Below are 20,588 nucleotides of genomic sequence, written 5' to 3'. Positions count from 1 at the left end.
TTCGACGCGAGGACATGAGATGTTTATCGCCATGAAATCACGTTCAAGAAGTCTCATTCAGCACACATCGCAATATTTGCTATCAGTTCCACAGTTTGGGTGAGTAGTCGTAAATACTCTCTTTTAATGCCTTTTATAAAATGTATTCTGTCTTCTTTATTAATCAGATTAGCGTCATATGTTTAATCGCTGTATTATATCGGCCATCCGCGGCTGTCTTTGGGTTTCATTGCTTTTAAATAAATGAACACAGCTGCTAGTGTGATTAAACTCTATCGGTCACGTGACGTGCCATAGACCTTCGATCCGTTTTATATTAATTTCAGGTTCAATGATGTAAGTTGTATTTGTAGTAAAATCATGTTAATCACGACACTTACACTAGTAATAAATGAAATGTGAAATTAAAACACATTAAACGGGACATTTACCATGTTTTTACCACAGTAACTGTAGTTTTACTATGGTATATTAGTAATCAATACAAGAATACAATAATCACCAAACCAGCTATGTTTGTATCACTGTAATGTTAGATAGGGTAGAGTGGGGGAAAACGCCCCCCTTAAGGAAAATGTGACATCATAGTGAAACAAAACATAAATGTGACTAGAATTTGCCATCCCGGTTTTGAGTGACTATGGCAGGAATTATTCACCAAATATTAAAATTGCTCAGCCTTCATAATTAATTAGTTTTTGGCTGAAAATATTTTTTGTACAAAGGGGGCGTTTTGCCCCAGCGGTGGGGTAAAATGCCCCCTTTCTTACAAACCAGTTTGCTTCATAGATCAACAGCAAAATGAACAGACTAATTTTTAATCTCTAAAAGTAAATCGCTCTGATGGCATTTTGTATAGCTTGCTCTGTATAAGCACCACGGTTACTTTTTCTTTTATATGTCCGCATCTATATGGAGAGAAAAAATACATATATGAGGTTGAGATTTCTACACTAGGCCTTTAAGGGGATTGATAATTGATGTATTTGTTCACCACTATCACCAAGACAAACAGAAAACATAAATAAATATTCAACTTATAAATTTGTATATTTATGTAGTGAAATACATTCAATAAATGCATTAAAAGACACTATGTTTTATCATTGGGTCACCTAACCACCTTCCATCAGTGAGCTAACTGTGCTATCAAGCTAGCCTAATGCTCACTTGAGGTATTTTTTTTTTCTTTTGTTCAAATATTTTGATTTTACCACCTAGTTATACTTCATTAAGTGTAAAACAAAGGATTTGATAGAAAGAAATATGTTATCATAGTAATTATGATGGAGAGAAACTATGCCATCTGGGGGGCGTTTTACCCCTCAGCGTAGGGGGCGTTTTACCCCACAACCTATGACTTTATCAAAAAATGTTTTTTTTTTTTTTATATAATTATATTCCTTATAAATAACATATCTTCTCAAACTACATAGTTCACTATTCATCTATCATATATCACTGTGATATCCTGCAGAACAATATTCTCTTAAACACTTGTTTACTAATATCTGAAAATTATAGCGCTAACCATGTAATCCTCTTCTCTTCAAATACGTCGCTGGTGTCAGCTTCTCCAAGGAGATTTGTTTATCCCCGTAGTCAAACGCAGTGCATAGCAACAGTGAAAATGTATATTGACTCCCTCTAGTGGTTATTTTGGGAAAAACAGGTGGGGGGCGTTTTCCCCCACTCTACCCTACTTTTAAAGATGGAATGGGCAGCTTAAGAGTCTGGCTCATTTTCAAATAATGTTACCGTTAACTTTTTGAGCCAACGGTCACGGTAGCGATTTTTAACATTAATGTTAACGCCTTAATGCGTTTTCAGAAGTTTCTCGGAGGGAAAATGTAAAAGCGGGTTATTAAAGAGAAGTCCTGACTGCTTTTTCACCGTGTTTTTCACTCTTTTACAGGCTTCCAGAAATAATCCGGTGAAATAAAATGGTGAGCTATTGTTGCTGTTGCTTCTGAACTACAAAATGATTTTTAAATTTATTATTGAATGACTGTACATTATAAATGTAATGCTTTAACTCTAGATGTTTGTTTGTGTAAATGCTGTGTGTGCGTTGAGTCCTGCGCCGCTGCGCGAGCGGGGAGCAGAGTTGCCATGGAAACGGGGCATCAACACAAAAACCGTTACTGGCAAGCAGTAATCTCCTCTCTCGATGCAGTTTACACTGTTTTGGGTAAGTTTAGTCGCTAAAATCACACAAATATTATATACAAATGTTCCTGACACGTTCCTAACTTGTTATTGACATGTTTCAATTAAATTTATTTTATAGAAACGGTTTAGTGTCTTCGGAAAAGTCCGTTATCATTTTAGCAGTTTTCAGGTAGGCTAACTATATACATTGAGCTCTTGTTGATTAAAATCTGGGCTTTTAATCAAATCTTCGATTTGATTAAAACAAAATGATTTTTAAATTAATTACTGAATGATTATTGAACGAGACATATATTTTATCAGGGATGTGATAAAGAGTGCCCCGGCCACCCTGAAATATGATTGATGCCTCCACTGGATCCCCAACATTATCAGACTACAGTTCTGTCAATCTGACGATGCCTGTATGTCACTGGATCAGAGATCTGTCAAATACTGTCTCTGATTGTTGCGTGTAAAGTTCAACAGAGCACTAGTTCAATAGATTCTGTCAGTGCTTTGGCAAGGTAAGTCTTTTTTTCCCACATGCAATAAAGCTCAAAGGCCAATGTAAAATATTAGTACAGTAAAAGTGCACAAAATCAGTATTTTTAGGCAGTATTTGTGGCAGTCGATAAATCATGTTGTGAAATTGTCCAAAAGGTAGAAGTGATTTTTGAGGCCGATCACCGATCACAGAAAGCAGTATCTGCTGATCCAATCACTGATAATGATCTTTTTAAAGCCTTCTTTTTATCATTTTGAATTATTTATAGTAATAATCCAGTCAAGATTTTTTTTACATTTATTCTCATCCATGTGAGAGGATTTTTTTTTTGTCTTTTATTTTTTTTTGAGGGGTGGAGGGGGCTTTTTTTTTTAATTTCAAACCTAATTGTTTGATTATGCAGTGTATTTTTGTTTTGACAATCATGTAATTGTTACACAGCACAAGCCTGATTGTGTGAGCTGTATGTGAGGTTCACACAGACTCTGTTTACAGTGTGTATGTGGTTCATGTGTGATACAGAAGCAGCTTTCACACAGGATTATGCTCCTGATCAGTGTTGGGTATAGTTACTTTGGAAAGTAGTTAGTTAGGTTACAACGTTACCATCAATTAAAAGTAATCAGTTATGATACAGCGTTACCTATTCATAAAAGTAACGCGTTAGAGTACTCATGCGTTACCAAAAATTAAAAGCCGTTTGCAGCGGCTCACACATGACAGACACAGCCCCCCCGGCCCCTTTAAATGCACCTAGAAGTCGTGACTCCCGACAATGAATAACGTCAGTCATCCGACTAAATTAACACTGCAGGATAACAATAACAGGAAAGACAGTCAGCAATCGGCTATTCCACATGGCGTTTTATTTATTTATTATCACAGAACATATTATTAATCAAAATTCGCACCTAACGTTACCCAGCCCGGGTAGCCTAGGCTACTGTATATTATGAGCACCACAAGATAACTCCTGATTTTTCTTTAACTTAATAATGCAGTTATCAAAGTACAAGTATGCTTACTTGTAAACACAACCTTAAACAGGCTTGCAGATTTAAATCCATTTAGAAATGATGAACAACCAGCCAGCCAACGATCTAACAGAAATTAACAGCTGCCTGTCAAACAAAAATGATAACAAACCGACCGAATTAAATCCTTCACTGCCACACAGGCAAAGGACAAATCGCTTAATAGCCGAACTAATTATTATTAAAGTGTCACTCACAGTCACAAGCCTAAATTCGCTTTAACACAGTCCTCTCTTACATTTACTCTTCAAAGTAGTGATTAAAACGTAGCGTTAAATTTGACAGAAGCTTTTCACCAAAGCAGAGCGTGCATTTTACCGTTATGTTCTTTTCTTTTTCGTTGACAAATTGAAAATAATGTGCGTACTTCCATAAACCAAACACTGTCCTCTCTGCTATCTTGCCGGGAGTTCGAAAAAAAACCCACACACACACACAGGGTCAGGCGCAGGGCACAGACGCATCCCAGCCATTGACTTTACGATCACAGAGCTTCGGCTCCGCTGATACTGTACATCCGCAGGTGGCACAGTAGACCTAGGACTACTGTCTGACAAAAAGCAGGCTGCAGTCGGGATTTTCCTTTCCTTAAAATAACGGATTACTTTTTTTAAAAAAATAACTAAGTTACTGATTACTTACGCACGGAACTAACGCGTTAAGTTACAAATTTCAGGAAAAAAGTAATTAGAGTACTCTAACGCGTTACCATTGACAGAAACAGTCAGCTCTCCTGTCTTTACTTTTGCATTTAAATCTTTATTACAAGCAATCCTGCAGTTCATAAAGAACTGTAATTAAGAATTTTAAAAGTGATCTTTTGCTTTAAACCTAGACAAAAAAAAAAACCATAGCCTATGTGTTGGCTGTGAAACACAGTAGACTTAAATTATATCCATTTATGGTGTAATTCGATTTTTGTGTCAATGAATGTCCATTCCTGTCCTCAAACATCCAGATGATCTGATGATATTCCTCTACACCGCTGTGTAGAGTTTCAGACTGTCCCAGCGCCGTCTTCACTTCTTCTGTCTTCATTTCATCTTTCCCAACACCAAACACTCCTGAAAACACAATCAATAAAAGCTGACATTAAATACACAGTTTCACATGTTTTACATTAGCAAACTCAAAACTGTAAGCACTTTTCATACATGTATTTTAACACAGAAGAGTGGTTTATGTCGATGGACAGTTTGATATTGTAATCATATTGTTCTTGACAGGTTTAAAGTCTTCACATAATGAAACAGTCTGCATCTGTGTGTACCATGAGCTCTGACTGACCTGGGAAACAGTTTCCTCAAGTAGTCTTTATATTTCAACAGTTATTGTCCAGTATTTCTGTCAGCTGCACCAGCCATGCCTTTCATTATGAACTAATCATTATATAAGAGCCATTATGGTCTATTGTAATTCTGTTTTTTACCAGTGGGTGGAGTTTGGGCCTGAATGAGTATATAGGCAAAGAGTAAGAGAAGACAGGTGTGTAATTAGAAGGAAGCACAACATTTTTTGACCGTGTCTGGAGGTGATTGTGTGGAAGCATTCAATGTTATCATAAGTGCATTGTGCAGCAGAACTGGAAGTTAAAATGACCAGTACAAGCTGTGATGAAGAAATCTGATAAAGCTGACTTTGGAGCACTCCCCTCAGCATGGCGCCGTGGGTATAGTGTTCCCCATAGCGCCCCCTAGAGAACACAGTTCGAAGGTCCCTTGAAAGTCCCCCCATGCTTGGAACGCAAGTTTCAGACGAAGAAGTGAATGACGTTTGTTCCCGGTGCCTGTTTATAGTCTCGCCGGTAGTGACAGCCAACAAGTTGGTGTTTTTTCAGTTTATGCTTCAGACACGGGTCACGACGAAGTGTTCCCTATAGCGCCCCCTAGAGGACGTAACCTGAGAAGTTTTTTGGCCAGGTTTAAAAGAATTGAGCACTTTTAAAATTCTTAATTACAGTTTTATATTAATTTACAGATTTAAATACAAAAGTAAAGGCAGTAGAGCTGACTGTTTCTGTCAATGGAAAATTTGAATGAAAAGTTGTTTAAATGTTTTGCTTTAACCACTTACTATATGAATCTAAAAGTAAATGCTAAATTAAAAAGCATACATTAATTGATGAATGATTGTATTACTGTACTATCTAAAAAAAAGAATAACCATGTTAAAAACGCATTTGAATGAACAGTATTTTGATTTGAACTCTAGGTGATAAAAAGAAGGCTTTAAAAAGATCATTATCGGTGATTGGATCAGCAGATACTGCTTTCTGTGATCGGCCAACGGCTTAAAAAATCCTGATCGGATCACCTCTACCTTTTGGACAATTTCACAACATGATTTATCGACTGCCACAAATACTGCCTAAAAATACTGATTTTGTGCACTTTTACTGCACCAATATTTTACATTGGCCTTTGAGCTTTATTGCATGTGGGAAAAAAAAGACTTACCTTGCCAAAGCACTGACAGAATCTATTGAACTAGTGCTCTGTTGAACTTTACACGCAACAATCAGAGACAGTATTTGACAGATCTCTGATCCAGTGACATACAGGCATCGTCAGATTGACAGAACTGTAGTCTGATAATGTTGGGGATCCAGTGGAGGCATCAATCATATTTCAGGGTGGCCGGGGCACTCTTTATCACATCCCTGATAAAATATAGCACCAGTTAATGCTCTGATTGCTGTTTTAGGAGACCCCCTAGCTTGTCTGTGCCTAGAAACAGTACTGCAAATGAATGCCTTTTATAATGGAAAGTAACGCTTGTTTTTACATAGAAGTTATTACAAATAATGAACACCAGGGGGAGGTATAGCACTAGATAGGAGAGAGATTATAAGAGAACTAGAATTAAAAGTTAGTGAACTAACTTTGATGTTGGCTTGGCCATCTTGGCCATGGGGCAAAAGAGCCACAGTACTTGTGTGCCCAACATTCTTGAGTTGTCCCGCTGCAAAAAAAATACCATAAAAAAATACACCTGCAACAGTCTTTTTCCATGGTCCCTTGCTTTTTTCTTTTTAAATAAAAAGCCTAGGCTATGATAACAGCTACAACAGGGTTGTCTAGTTGAATGCGAAATAAGTCATGCAAAAACCATAATCTCCTAAATACCATTCAATTTAATCTTATTTTAATAGTACTGACAACATATTTTAAGTTATCACACATTACTGAAAAATTAAAGAAGGGACACTATATATAGTATACTTCGGCGAGTCAACAGCTAAACAAAAAGTCCTGTTTCATTACAAAATACTTTAACTTTTATAAACTTTATACTATCACCACAAAATTGTAATAACTATTTGTTATAAAATAAATATTTCATAAAACTGAAACTTAAATATATTATTTCTATAGGCTATACAAAACAGAAAAGAAAAAAGACTAAATAATAAGGCTGAATAAGCTGATCTATAGCATGTTAAATGGTGGTTGCCTGTCTATGGATGGTACACCCCAACCACTAAGCTCACAGAAGTGGTTTGACCCAAGTCCTCAGCAGGCAATGACATTGACCTCTTCAAACTGATTTTTAAGGTGTACTTCAGTGTATTTCACGTGAAATACATGTTAAATACCCGCTGATTTTTCACTTGTAAACAACACTATTTAACACGTTAAATAATATTGGATATAACATTGGAGTAATATAGTATTTTAAGAAGCTCTTAAAAATATATATAAATGACTTTACCATGTTGTGCAGCGCCGATAAATAAATAATATTAAATACGTGTTGTCTACGCATGAAATACACGTATTTAACGTGTTGTTGACGCGTTAAAATTCACGTGTATTTGACACTCTTGGCCTTCCATACACATTAGATATAATGAAAGGAGACGTGAAAAAAGGACATCGCTTTGTTTGGATATGGATTACTTTATCACAGAATATTTGTTCGGCAGCACTTGTTTAGTTTAAAAGTAGACATGTCAAGCTTTCTATAGATATAGATATATCTCTCGTCTCTTCGTTGAGTATTCATGGAGTTACAGTTTATTTTAATGACGTGTTTGTAAATGAAGATCATCGCAGACCAAGGCTGCAGACAGCACACCTTGTTTGTTATCTTTATTTTATAAGTGCCCAAAGTTTTGTTGTTATTATGTTTGTATCCAAAAAAAGTAGACCCTTTACAGAGACACGTTAAAATTCACGTGTATTTGACCCTCTTGGCCTTCCATACATTAGACGTGAAAAAAGGACATTGCGTTGTTTTGATATGGATTACTTTATCACAGAATATTTGTTCGGCAGCACTTGTTTGTTTTAAAAGTAGACATGTCAAGCTTTCTATAGATATATCTCTGTCTCTTCGTTGAGTATTCATGGAGTTACAGTTACTTTTTTCCCCTCGATGTCAAATGATATTTCGTTTTGCACGGCTCAACAAACACCTGGATTTTGCTCTTGTTTTGTTCTAATGAGTGGATTGTGTGCATTAATATTTTAAGAAGCTCTTAAAATATATATATAAATGACTTTACCATGTTGTGACGATGGATAGCAATTGATGTGACGTTCAGAACTTCAGCCTGACAGATAAAATCTCACAAGCACATATAAACACTCATTTTCATGTGTATAATATATTCTTCTAATTGTTTTGTGCCGTTTCGCTGCAGGGTTTTAATGTGAAAGGCTGTGAATTCTCTATTTAGACTTGTTCAGAGAAATACATCGCGAGCTCGCGGACATTTGGCTGCCGCGAATATATCATGTTATTACTTTAAACAGTTCAGAAACATCTGAATTCAGCTATTGCTATGTTCTAACGTGTGGATTGCGTGCAATCGTCGATATAATTTAATTATAAAAGGTCTTAAATAAGAATGAATTCGCTCGTTGTGAGCTCCGTGGAGACAGCCTGAGCTGAGCAGCCGTGATTCTTCTCTCTGATTCTTCTGACTGCTCTCTGCCCAGACATCAGTATTCATAAGCTGTATCACGCTGTCAAATTATATTTCATTTTGCACACATAAACAGTTCAAAAACACCTGAATTCTGCTCTTGTTGTGTTCTAATGGGTGGATTCGTGCAATTCGCTGTGATATTATTTTTGGAAGCGCTCATTTCTCTCTCGTCTTTCTCTCTGTTCTTTGGCCAGAGACATAATTTACGTTATAAAACGTATTCTTAAAATACACATTTCTGTTTTAATAAATGGTCATATTAAATCATAGCATAACACATAAGTAGGTACAAAAATAATCAGTGATGCATGCGACCATTTTGGTCTCAGTGTAGCTCCCTGCTTTACCATGTTATGCAACGCTGAGCAATCGATGTTCAGCCTGACAGAGAAATCTCACAAGCACATATAAACACTCATTTTCATGTGTATAATATATTCTTCTAATTGTTTTGTGCCGTTTCGCTGCAGTGTTTTAATGTGAAAGGCTGTAATTTCTCTGTGGACTTCAAGTGTTCAGAGAAATACATCGCTAGCTCGCGGGCAGTTGGCTGCCGCGAATATATCATGTTATTACTTTAAACAGTTCAGAAACATCTGAATTTAGCTCTTGGTGTGCTCTAACGTGTGGATTGCGTGCAATCGCCGTTTTAAAAGGTCTTAAATAAGAATGAATTCGCTCGTTGTGAGCTCCGTGGAGACAATGCCTCCAGCAGCTGACCAGCCGTGATTCTTCTCTCGTCTGACTGGTCTCTGCCCAGAAATAAATTATTAATGAGCCCTGACCCCTGTAATCAGATATGTTGGTTTAGCTTGTCAGTTTGAGGGAAATTGTATTATTTACTTGTATTTTTAACCAATGTAAAAGTGAAAGTAAACAAAACTCCGGGTATTGCAACCAGTAGGGGCGCGATTTTTCTCAGACAATGGAAGTCTATGGGTAATGAGTTTTTACATTTAAAAATTAATAAAAAAAAAACTTTAAGTCTGATCATTCTGAAAAGATATAGCAACCTGCACCGCTCTATCCCGCAGGTGTCTGCCGAGTTTGGGGCTTGTGGCTTTAAAGCCCTAGGAGGAGTAGCGTTTAGAATTTCTGTGTCAGAAAAATAATAATAAGAAAAAGAAGAAGTTTAAATAGCATAACAGTATGTTGGCTTGTTGCCAAGCCAACATAATTATGAGAATTAGCTAAAATTATGGAAAGAAAACCTGATTGAGATAAACAAATAAAAGAACACATTTTGGGTAAATGATTAAAGATTATATCATTTTTATATAATTTTGTCATTTATCATGTTGGTGATGGTAATTAGAGGACAAACACAAAGTGATTTTTTTTTAATGATGCATGTATTTTTAAGCTACGGTAAACACGGGTATCCTTCAGTAACCTGATGGGCCGCGTGAATAATGCAATAAGAAAGTAAATATAGGATCTGTTGTGTTAGGATGGTTATTTGTAGAGTTTTGTGTTTAAATAGGCCAGGTGAGACAAACATAATGATATGCCTCTTTATTGTTCAAGTCCCTCACTCCTCCACTAGGGGGCAGTAGTTAACCATATCACCACAGGATCCAAGTTTAATGTTGACATTAAGCAGGGGGGCAGGGTTTCATATTTTTTGAAGCACCCCTGGGCGCCACCATTGGCTAGCGGACCCCCACCTGCTGTTAGCATTCCATTGACTTCATTTTGGCGTCACTTTGACAGCGAATAACTTTACATCTGAGGCATTTAAAGACTCAATTTGTCCATTAATTATTTCTAAAGAAACACGAAAATGTATAAAAGGCTCCATTACCTTGTATCTTACGTTATGGTCCCGTAGAAGCAGTTTTTGTAAAAAATAGTTTAACGATTGCGTCATAACCAGCAACTCTCTGTCGCACAGTAGAGAAATTACCGTATGGACAGGAGGAGGAGCTCGCAGACGATCTTTTACTGTCTATGAGGCAGTCGTGAGGACGTGGAGGCATAAAGTCAAGGGAGATAATTAATCAGAATACTTACCACAATTTGCTCTTGTTCACGCTCGCCTTCTCTGCAAGATTCTGTGGGTGATTCAGATTTCTCTTGGCACAGTGATTAGAAGATTTACAGGTTGCTCACGTGACATCTATGTCATCAAGCTCAGTTTGAGTCTGCGCAGTACGCTCGACCTCCAGGAAGTGCTTGCTTCTAATTGACTTCACTTGTCTCCGTTGAATCCAATGGGGTCGCTGTGTCCATTTCTTTTACAGTCTATGACATAAAGGAGGCTGTCTGTATATTCATGTCTGAGAGTGACACTCCTCCATGCAGCTCTGTGACATTCATCAACAGGATTTGATACAGTTGAAATGTTTGCAGTAAACAGAGCAGTTTAAGTGTTGGATCATATTACACTGGGATAGATCTGATAAAGTGCGACACTTTTGTGTCAAGCAATAAGACTGATTAGTCGCTAAGTGCAGTGAAATATCAGTCAGAGATGGCTGAACTAACTCTGTCTGAACAGATGGTTGTAGACCAGTGCTGTGGTTAAGGGCTAAACCTGTGATGAAATCACAAAACAGCACAGTTATAACAACTGAAGCAGCAACCCTCGCTAGTCAAACTCCTCTCTAGGCTAGCGCTACATAGGGTTAACCAACCCGTTCTCATCAATCAGCGTATAAATAACACGACTTTACACTTTCTAGTTGCGTGTAATGCATACGCCAAATGCCAATTTTGCGTGCATATGATACGCCAATCCTTCACATAAATGTTGGTGGAGAGCCAGGGCTTTCTCTGCTTGCCCTATAAAAAATAAAATGTAATTGACTTGTTTGGCATTTGTGGGAATGCCCACAAAAACGTCATAACCGTTTATGCCATGGGGGAAAACAAACCATTAGAATTAATTAAAGTAAAGATGCAGCAGCATATTTTTGAGATCGGGAGGCTTTTATTTTGTAATTTCACATCAGACGGTCCTAAAACAACACAAAGGAAGTGCTTGTAATACCAAGTTTTAGACATTGTTCAAATAAATACAAGCTAGAAAGAGAAGGAATAAATAAAGAGAGGCATTTTTTGATGATGAAGTCAAATAATTTAGAAATAGATGAGTTTTCAGCTGTCAGGGATTCAGCACTCAGATAGGGGTGTGAAGATCATTGCACCAGCCAGGAATGGTGAACGAGAATGTTCTGGAAAGTGATTTTAAGTCTCTCTGTGATAGTACCACGAGGCGTCGCTCACTAGCAGATCTCAGACTTCTGGAGGGGATGTAGATTCATAATAGTAAGTGAATTTGTGGTTGCATTTTTTTTTTTTTTTTTTACAAATGGCTAGAAGACCTACTGGGGGTGGATGCCAACGCCTGTTCACCCAACAGCAGGAACTTGCCATAGTGAACCTAGTCAGAGCAAACTATGCAATCTGTCTCCACCAGCTACAGCAACAAATACTTGCAGATAGGCAAGTATTCAACAACATAAATTGAGTAAGCATTACAACTATCAGACACATCTTGGTAAAGCACATGACCAGGAAGCAATTGTACAGGGTCCCATTTGAGAGGAATAGTGTCAGGGTCAAAGAACTTTGTCATATGTACAGGTAAGTGTTTTGTTGTGTGTCTGTGTGTGTTCCATGTCTGTTGTGTTGAGTTGTGTGTGTGTGTGTGTGTGTGTGTGTGTGTGTGTTGCATGTCTGTTGTATTGTGTGTGTGTGTGTGTGTGTGTGTTGTGTTGTGTTGTGTGTCTGTGTGTTGCATGTCTGTTGTGTGTGTGTGTGTTGCATGTCTGTGGTGTTGTGTTGTGTGTGTGTGTTGGGTTGTGTGTGTGTCTGTGTGTGTGTTGCATGTCTGTTGTATTGTGTGTGTGTGTGTGTTGTGTTGTGTGTCTGTGTGTTGCATGTCTGTTGTGTGTGTGTGTGTGTGTGTTGCATGTCTGTGGTGTTGTGTTGTGTGTGTGTGTGTGTGTGTGTGTGTTGCATGTCTGTGGTGTTGTGTTGTGTGTGTGTGTCTGTGTGCGTTGCATGTGTGTTGTGTTGTGTGTGTGTGTGTGTGTGTTGCATGTCTGTGGTGTTGTGTTGTGTGTTGCATGTGTGTTGTGTTGTGTGTGTGTGTGTGTGTCTGTGTGTGTTGCATGTGTGTTGTGTTGTGTGTGTGTTGCATATGTGTTGTGTGTGTGTCTGTGTGTGTTGCATGTGTGTTGTGTTGTGTGTGTGTGTGTGTGTGTGTTGCATATGTGTTGTGTGTCTGTGTGTGTTGCATATGTGTTGTGTTGTGTGTGTGTGTGTGTGTGTGTGTTGCATATGTGTTGTGTGTCTGTGTGTGTTGCATATGTGTTGTGTGTGTGTGTGTGTGTGTGTGTGTGTGTGTGTGTGTGTGTGTGTGTAGGCTACTGTAAGTGTTTGTATCTTACTGCTCAGTTCAGTCGAGCGATCTGTTCTCAGTTGTAGCGGTTTTTGTGGTAAAATAACAGATCACTAGATGATGCTCTTGATAAATCAGAAATGAGTATTACTGTTAGACAAGTAAGATTATGAATGAATGATGACTATATTTCTGCTCTAGTAGAGCTCGAGGAGGACCGGTACACACCAGTTCTTCTGTATTTTTAGTCTTTAGTGAACAAACACTTTTAGTGTAATGACACACAGCATCAGTGTCTGTGTGATTAGAAATGACACTTTACACTTTACAGAGTAAGAGGAGTCTTTCTGCAGGGGTTTTCAGTGTTTGGGGCACGAGAAGCTCAAAGTAGTAAAATAATAATCAATTATTCATTACTTATTTGAATCAGTACATTTTAACCAAACAATACCTTAAAAATTTAAAGTTTTTTTCTTCTCACTTTTTAAACCGGTACAGTTCAAGGATCCAGTAGATCTTTAAGTGAAAGCATTCGAACAGTAGAAGAAGTACAAAACAGCGCAAATGCAGATAAAATACACAATATAAATCAAATAAATCTATAATTCATAATTTACAACAAAGGTGAAAGACTCTTTGAAAACAGAAGGGAATCTCATGAAGACTGCTATGATTGATGTTTAGATGATGGAGAAGTTATATTGAAGAAACAGTTTTTTCAGTTTTTATGATTTGCTTTCCTTAAAATTGCAATCATTGGTCTGCAAACTTATTCACTTAATATTTAAAGCAAACAGAAAACATGCAGCACAGAGTGCAAACAAACTACAGAGACAGATTAGGAGACAGTGTGTTTTCTTGTGTTGTGTGTGTGTGTGTGTGTCATCATAACAACACACTGAGCAGCGTCTCAGACACGCATGAATGAGAACAAAGGCCAAGCTAAAAGGTCTGCATTCCAAGGTAGAAATATGTTCAAATCCAAAGACAGTCTTCCAGTCTTAAGATATGACAAGTGTTTATGATCATAATGAGCTGAGGTGTGAACTCTTTATCTCTGTGAGGTTTCTGAATGATATAATTCTGTTGTGATCTGAACATTTTGCCTTTATCCTCTCTGAATACATCTTTAATGTGACAGTATCTTAATGTTATTAATGAAAAAATGACTGTGTGAGCCTTTCCTAAAGTCCCATGTCAAAGTTTCTGTCAAGATTTCAGAAGATGCGACAATAACTAAACATGAAAATGTATGTTTTTGAGTGTGTATTTATTTGAAGTGTATGTGTTTAATTTCATCTGCTGCTTTCTGACAGATAAACAAAATCTTGCAGTCCAAATGATTTTATCTTCTGTCAAAATTAACCTAAAGCCAGATGAAACACAAAACCTAACAAATAAATGTAGGGTGAAGTGAAAAGATGTTTTAACACTGACCACAGACCACAACTTTCACACACCATTTAATTGTTTTAGCTCAGCTGACACAGAATCAAACGCACAGGATTGTGGGACATCAGGCAGCAAATAATACACAATGATGCCTTCATAAATCTATCAGATTATACTCTATCAATAAATATGTTTTTTAGTTTAGTATGTATTTTAGTTCATAATAAAATATAGTTACTGTGTCAGTCATTTCTCTCTTGTTTAGAAAGAAAGTCATTGACACTTGGTTCACTAGACTAGAGTGCAGAACGAACTGGAAGAGCTTATAGAAAAGAGACATTATTGTGCCTAGAGAGATTTTTATTTATGCATACATCACATATACATACAGTACATATATACATTATACATATAAACAGTAGATTGTACATAGATACACTGTGACCAATGCGAGCTACTTTCAAGTAGAGTTTATTTCCACATCAACACTTTACTGTCCTGAAGAAGCTGCTTCAGGTGTTTTGGCGTGAGCTGGAAGGTGGCGCTCCAGAAATGTCTTTGTATGATTTATTTATTTAGTAAATGTATTTATGCAGATCATTTTGGCTGATATCATTGACACGATGCTCTGTCAAGTGTCAGATACTGTTTAGTTATTCATTACTGAATGAGCAGCTGCTGATTTTCCTGAAGACTGTTCCTCCGTTCTCCACATAATGTTAAACATCTCCTGAAATCACACCATTAGAAGAAATATCAGAACAAATACAAGTGTAGTCTTTCCTAAATAATGCTAGGAAGATTAATCACCCATAAACCTCCTTGTTTTAGACCAGAGTGTGGTTTAATGATGAGATAAATATTCAATTTCTTCTGCTTTCAAGAGTTCAAACATACACCTGTGTGTTTCTCTTTCTCTGTTATATTAATCATATTCTGTTCATCATTTTATATTTACACAATATGAAGTTATCTATTACTTTTCATTTGTATTATTTTTCTGCTACAGCAAGTGAAGGGAATGTGTCCAGCTCAGGGGTTTTAATTTTACACAATGTTATTAGCTGTAAAATAGTAGGTTATACTTGCCATTTCGTCCTGAATTTCTGCAACAGCAACAATAAATCACAACACCAAGCACCAGCAGCACCGGCAGACCCAGACCCAGTCCCAGTCCCAGAATCAGTCCCCAGTTCAGTCCAGTTTGATCTGCTTCTGTAGTCAGTGCTGTATGAAGTACATGAAAGTCATACTCAAGTAAAAGTGCAGATATCTTAACAGAAAATGAGTAATATGTAAGTAAATGCAAAATGGAAAAGAAGCAAATGCATATATATAAAAGAATAGTCCACATGTGAAATGAACACAGATGGTGAAAGCAAGTGAGTGTTAATGAGTGAATCACTGAGATTCAACTGATTCATTCAAACTTTGATTCATTCAGTGAATCATTCATTCAATGTATCGGAGTAAAAGTTTACATTTTAACTAGGAGATGTAGTGGAGTAGAAGTAAAAGTAGGCTGGAATATAAAAACTCAAGTAAAGTACAGGTACTCCCCAAAAATACTGAAGTAGCTAGTGAAACAAAGTATTATTACTTCATCACATCACAGCACTGTCAGCACAAGTCACTACTTAGTCAGATTCACTACAAGGTTAACTTATATCTTCATAAGAAGGTTAACTTATACCTTCATAAGAAGGTTCACTTATATCTTCATAAGAAGGTTAACTTATATCTTTAAATCACTCGTCTACTGCTTGTTCAGAACAAAAATCTAGTTTGTTGGTCACTTGAGCACAACTTGATAATTCAGTGCTAGACAGAAATCAAAAGGTCTCTGATGATGTTCCTGTGCTCCATTCATTAATTACATAATTAAACAATAAGAATCCCATCAGAATTAAATTCAGTTCTAGTTCAGATAAATGCTCTCGATCTAAGAGTGAGAGATGCACAGCTGACAGCAGTGTGTGAGAGATTTGATGCAGAGACTCACACACACTGTCTGATATTAATGAAAACTTCACTTATATATCCAGACCAGAAAACATAAAAGGATAAATCTTCAAATCAAAGAGCTGTATCAGGGTCACACTGGAGGGAGACGGTTAAACATTGTCACCAGACGCGTCCCTCAGCAGAAGAACACAAGTATGCAAACGTTTCTTCTCACAATACAAGAGACTGCTGTGAGTTACACACACACAAAGACAGCTCCTGAAGAAGAGATTCCCACACGACATTATCTTCTCATTCCTGTCAAACACACAGACGACTGCACTACAAGAGATCAGCTCTAAACACTGTTACAAACACCTCCTTTTGGGATCCAGGAGTCTTTTAATCAATGTTTTACTATGGCTAACAAGTCCTAATACTTAAAGTATTCCTGAACTCAACACAGCACACACAAACATCACACAATTAGCAAAAAAGTTACTGTTCTCATTTCTCAAGTCAGAGATCTGTTTCTTTAAAATGCTGATCAGTTGTTACTATAAAATAGTCCATCTATACAGTATAACCTTTGAGCTGCTGTTGTTGCAGAAGTAGACATTGTTTTCTGACATGTTGTGTTCACTCTGGATGGGTTACATGCAGGGCACGAGTTCTGAGTATGGGTCACCATATGACACGTCACCACACCCTTCAGACAGGTTCCATTGTTCTGTGTATCCATGACAACCAGAGATCTGGGGCCAGCTGCATGAACTTAAAGCCGCCTTTCCACTGTCTCCGACGACAGAGAAGTCATTCATTTCCGATGAAAAGTAGTGGCGGAGCTGCGTTGAGTGCGTTCAGTTCCGATCACATGCGCATGAGAAAATATCGGATCCGATTTTTGCCTCGGATACGTTCAAATATTTGAACTTCTGTGACTAGACCGTATGCGAACGCCCGTCCGGATGTGATGTAGCCTATTCTAATCAAAACTATTGTTACGAGGTCAGAATTACCAATATTTTGTTAACTTTGACATTATTCTTCAAACACTATTTCTGTAAAATGGTGGTTTAGAATAATTATGGCAGGAATAATGATTTAATAATTATTGAACCATTATTTACGTTGATTAGCCCCATAAAACCTACTGTTTTTATTTGGGGGATCATCTGATTTCTGACGATGCATTCATACATTAATTATATTCATTAAAGGTATTAATGCCGAAGTAACGGTTGCTGCATGACCAGTTTGAAAGTTCTGCGCCACTACCGCTAGAGGGCAGGAGTGTCTTCAGGACTGGTTTGACCAACAGCTGCGAAGGGGAACTCAGTCTTACTTTCCCAGTACAAATAAGACCAATCTTCCTTTTCATAACGGAATTTAAAAAGTTAAAACTAGTCTTGAAGAAAAAAAAAAGTTTTTAAGACCTGTCTAAACAGTCCATGCAACTGGCCCCGGTGTCTCCACACTCAGTCTAATTTTTCATAATTAACTCAATGACTTTTAGCATTTACAAGCATTTAGACAATTAAGCTTTACTTAAAATAGTCTGAACGTGAGGCGATAACTGAAGACATAACACTCACAAGAACTGGAGAAACACTTATTACATACCTTTACTGAGAAATATGAAAAGACAAACGATCAACAGCTGTTTCAAAGATAACGATCTCCACTGAACAGAAGAGGATTTGTCTAATCAACAGAACAGCGTGAGATTGAGAATGAACGAGATGAAGCTGAACACTGACTCACAGTCTGTGAGAGACGTAGAAACCCCGCCCTCTGTTTCCTCTTATCTCTCTTAAACTTTGGACAAGGAATAACTTTACTTTGGGGCTATACTTCTAGTTTGGCAGATTTAACACAAGCCGCCATCTTCACACAAGCCTTTCTTTAGGCATTTACTCACACCCGTGTACTCTTCAGAAACTGCACTTATTGAGGAGATGCAAAAGAATTATAATAATAAAAAAGTAATGATATATATATATATTTTTTTTAACAGAATGGAATATAATATACTACATGTTAGCTTGCTTATTGAGCATAATGCAAGTCCATATCTCTCACTAACAAGAAACCATTCTTCTAACACAGGTGCAATTCAGAAAAAGAAATAAATAATAATAATAGCCTATAGCTGTCAGTCACCGGGGTCAAAATAATTGTTAGGGTTTGATCCTAATATGCATGGTGTGTAGACTCATATTCAACATTTAAATGTGGATGAATCAGATGTTACAGGGTGGGACTAAATATCCTCAACTGACTGCAGGCTGACATTCAAAGTACCTTTATTGTCCCACAAGGGGAAATTGGATTTGCAGCAAATGCTCCACATAAAACATATAAACATGCAACAACACTCACCAACAAAGACCAACCAGCAGAGAAGGAATTCACAATAACGCCCAATGTACTGTACATAATGTGCAAATAAATAAATACATAAAATACAGGACACGATCAAGTGCAAAAATGCAACTTGTGCAAGTTATTATAAAGTACTAAGTGCCATTAAGGTGCCTCACAGTTGACGGTTCTGCAGCTAGGACCTCGATAGCGCCCGCTCAGAGGGCAAAAGCTCAAACTCTGTTCTAAGGGGATGATCCTGTGAATGAGCTATGACTCTAGCTTTCCTCTGGACCTGTTTTATGTAGAACTCCCCAGGTTGAGCCTGACTTCTCCTGGAAATCTTGCTCGCCACTTTGACCAGACTACCAAGTCTGTTTTTATTTGTCAGGGAGAGGCTTCCAAACCAAGCAGCTATACAAAAAGATAAAACCGATTCAATAAAAGCATTATAAAACATAATTTCTGAAGAAACATTAAAATTGTTAATTTTCCTAAAGAAGTACAGTCTTGATTTTCTTTGAGACAGCCTCAACCAAAGGTTCAAAACACAGTTTGTTGTCTAAAATGACTCCAAGATATTTGTATGTCTCCACGAGATCAATGTCCGTGCCTTTGATAGCCGTGACTGTAGGGCGAGGTGCTGTCCTGCGAAAGTCAATGACCATGTCCTTAGTTTTAGATACATTCAACTCTGGGATCTGTCTGTTAAAAAACCCAATAACCAGCCCACCAAATTCAAATCAAGGTTAAAATCCACAATCAGTCTCTAAGCGAGCAGAAAGGGCTGAATGGTGTTAAAAGCAGAAGTAAAATCAACAAATACAAGTCTGACATGAGTGTTTGCTCTATCCAGATGGCTAAAAATAAAGTGCAGTAGTGTGGTCACAGCATCCTCCACAGCCCTGCTAGACCTGTATACAAACTGCAGTGGATCTAACTGATCTCCAACCTGCAGTAGGACAGCCTCTTTGATCATTTTCTCAAAGCTTTTCATATCCCTCAGATACTCAGCAAATGTTCATAAAACAGACAACATTAAACAGCACACCACAAAGGGGAATTAAAACCCTAAAGACTTTTAAAACACAATAACACGGACACGAGCTAAAGCTGCTTGTCGCCACAGAACAGCGCCATCTCAGATCTGAGATTCTGAATTTAAAAGAATAACTTAAAAAAAAATATTTATATTTCTTACGTCTTCTGTAAAACAAGACCGTTAAACTGGGAGAGTAACAAGTTTATTTTTGAAAATAGAATATATATATGTGTATATATATAATTTTTTTAATCTAGATTAATCTCACTGTGATCTTGAAATTAATCTAGATTAATCTAGATTAAAATGGCTCATTCGAATACTGCCGAAAGCATTCAGAATATGTGTGTTACCCAAATAAAATTGACAAACAGTAAGTCTTTGAGAAGGGGTTTATCAAGCTAGGTGGTGCATTAGAAAAGGGGCTCATCTCCAGTTTCCAAAATGCATCACAAAGTGCTTGAAAAAGCTGTAAACTAATTCAACATTGCACAAGGTGCAAACAACATTACGCCTGTTTCACTCCAATGTTTAAATTTTTTTCAAGTTTGTAGGTGTCAAGGTACAGAAACCAAATAATAGCACTGGATAGTCTTCAATGTAAAAATGAAATCTACAATCAAACCTACATTTATTCAGACACCTTCAACATTTCTCACATTATTACAGTTTTGCTATATATATAAAAAATTATATCTGGTTTCTGAATAATTTTTGGTTTGACTGTTAAAACTACAAAGTAATGAAGTCAAGAGCAGTGAGTGATTTTCTTTCATTTTCTAGGATTAACATTACAGCAGCCAGTAGCTAAATTAGGCACGGTCACTTTAAGAGACCATGAACGCATCCAATATAATACACATCCCATTTTC

At 37.2% G+C, this 20,588-nt stretch overlaps 1 protein-coding gene across 2 annotated transcripts in view; it reads left to right on the top strand.

Annotated features, from left to right (window-relative positions):
- LOC127987351 (NACHT, LRR and PYD domains-containing protein 12-like) overlaps nucleotides 1-20,588 on the top strand; it is a 795,441-nt gene that overhangs the window by 581,034 nt on the left and 193,819 nt on the right. The window lies entirely within an intron of this gene.

This window comes from Carassius gibelio, chromosome B22 (assembly GCF_023724105.1).
Source record: "Carassius gibelio isolate Cgi1373 ecotype wild population from Czech Republic chromosome B22, carGib1.2-hapl.c, whole genome shotgun sequence".
Lineage (NCBI taxonomy): Eukaryota > Metazoa > Chordata > Actinopteri > Cypriniformes > Cyprinidae > Carassius > Carassius gibelio.
Note: the sequence above shows the minus strand (reverse complement) of the source record. Positions and strands in the feature narration are given on the sequence as shown.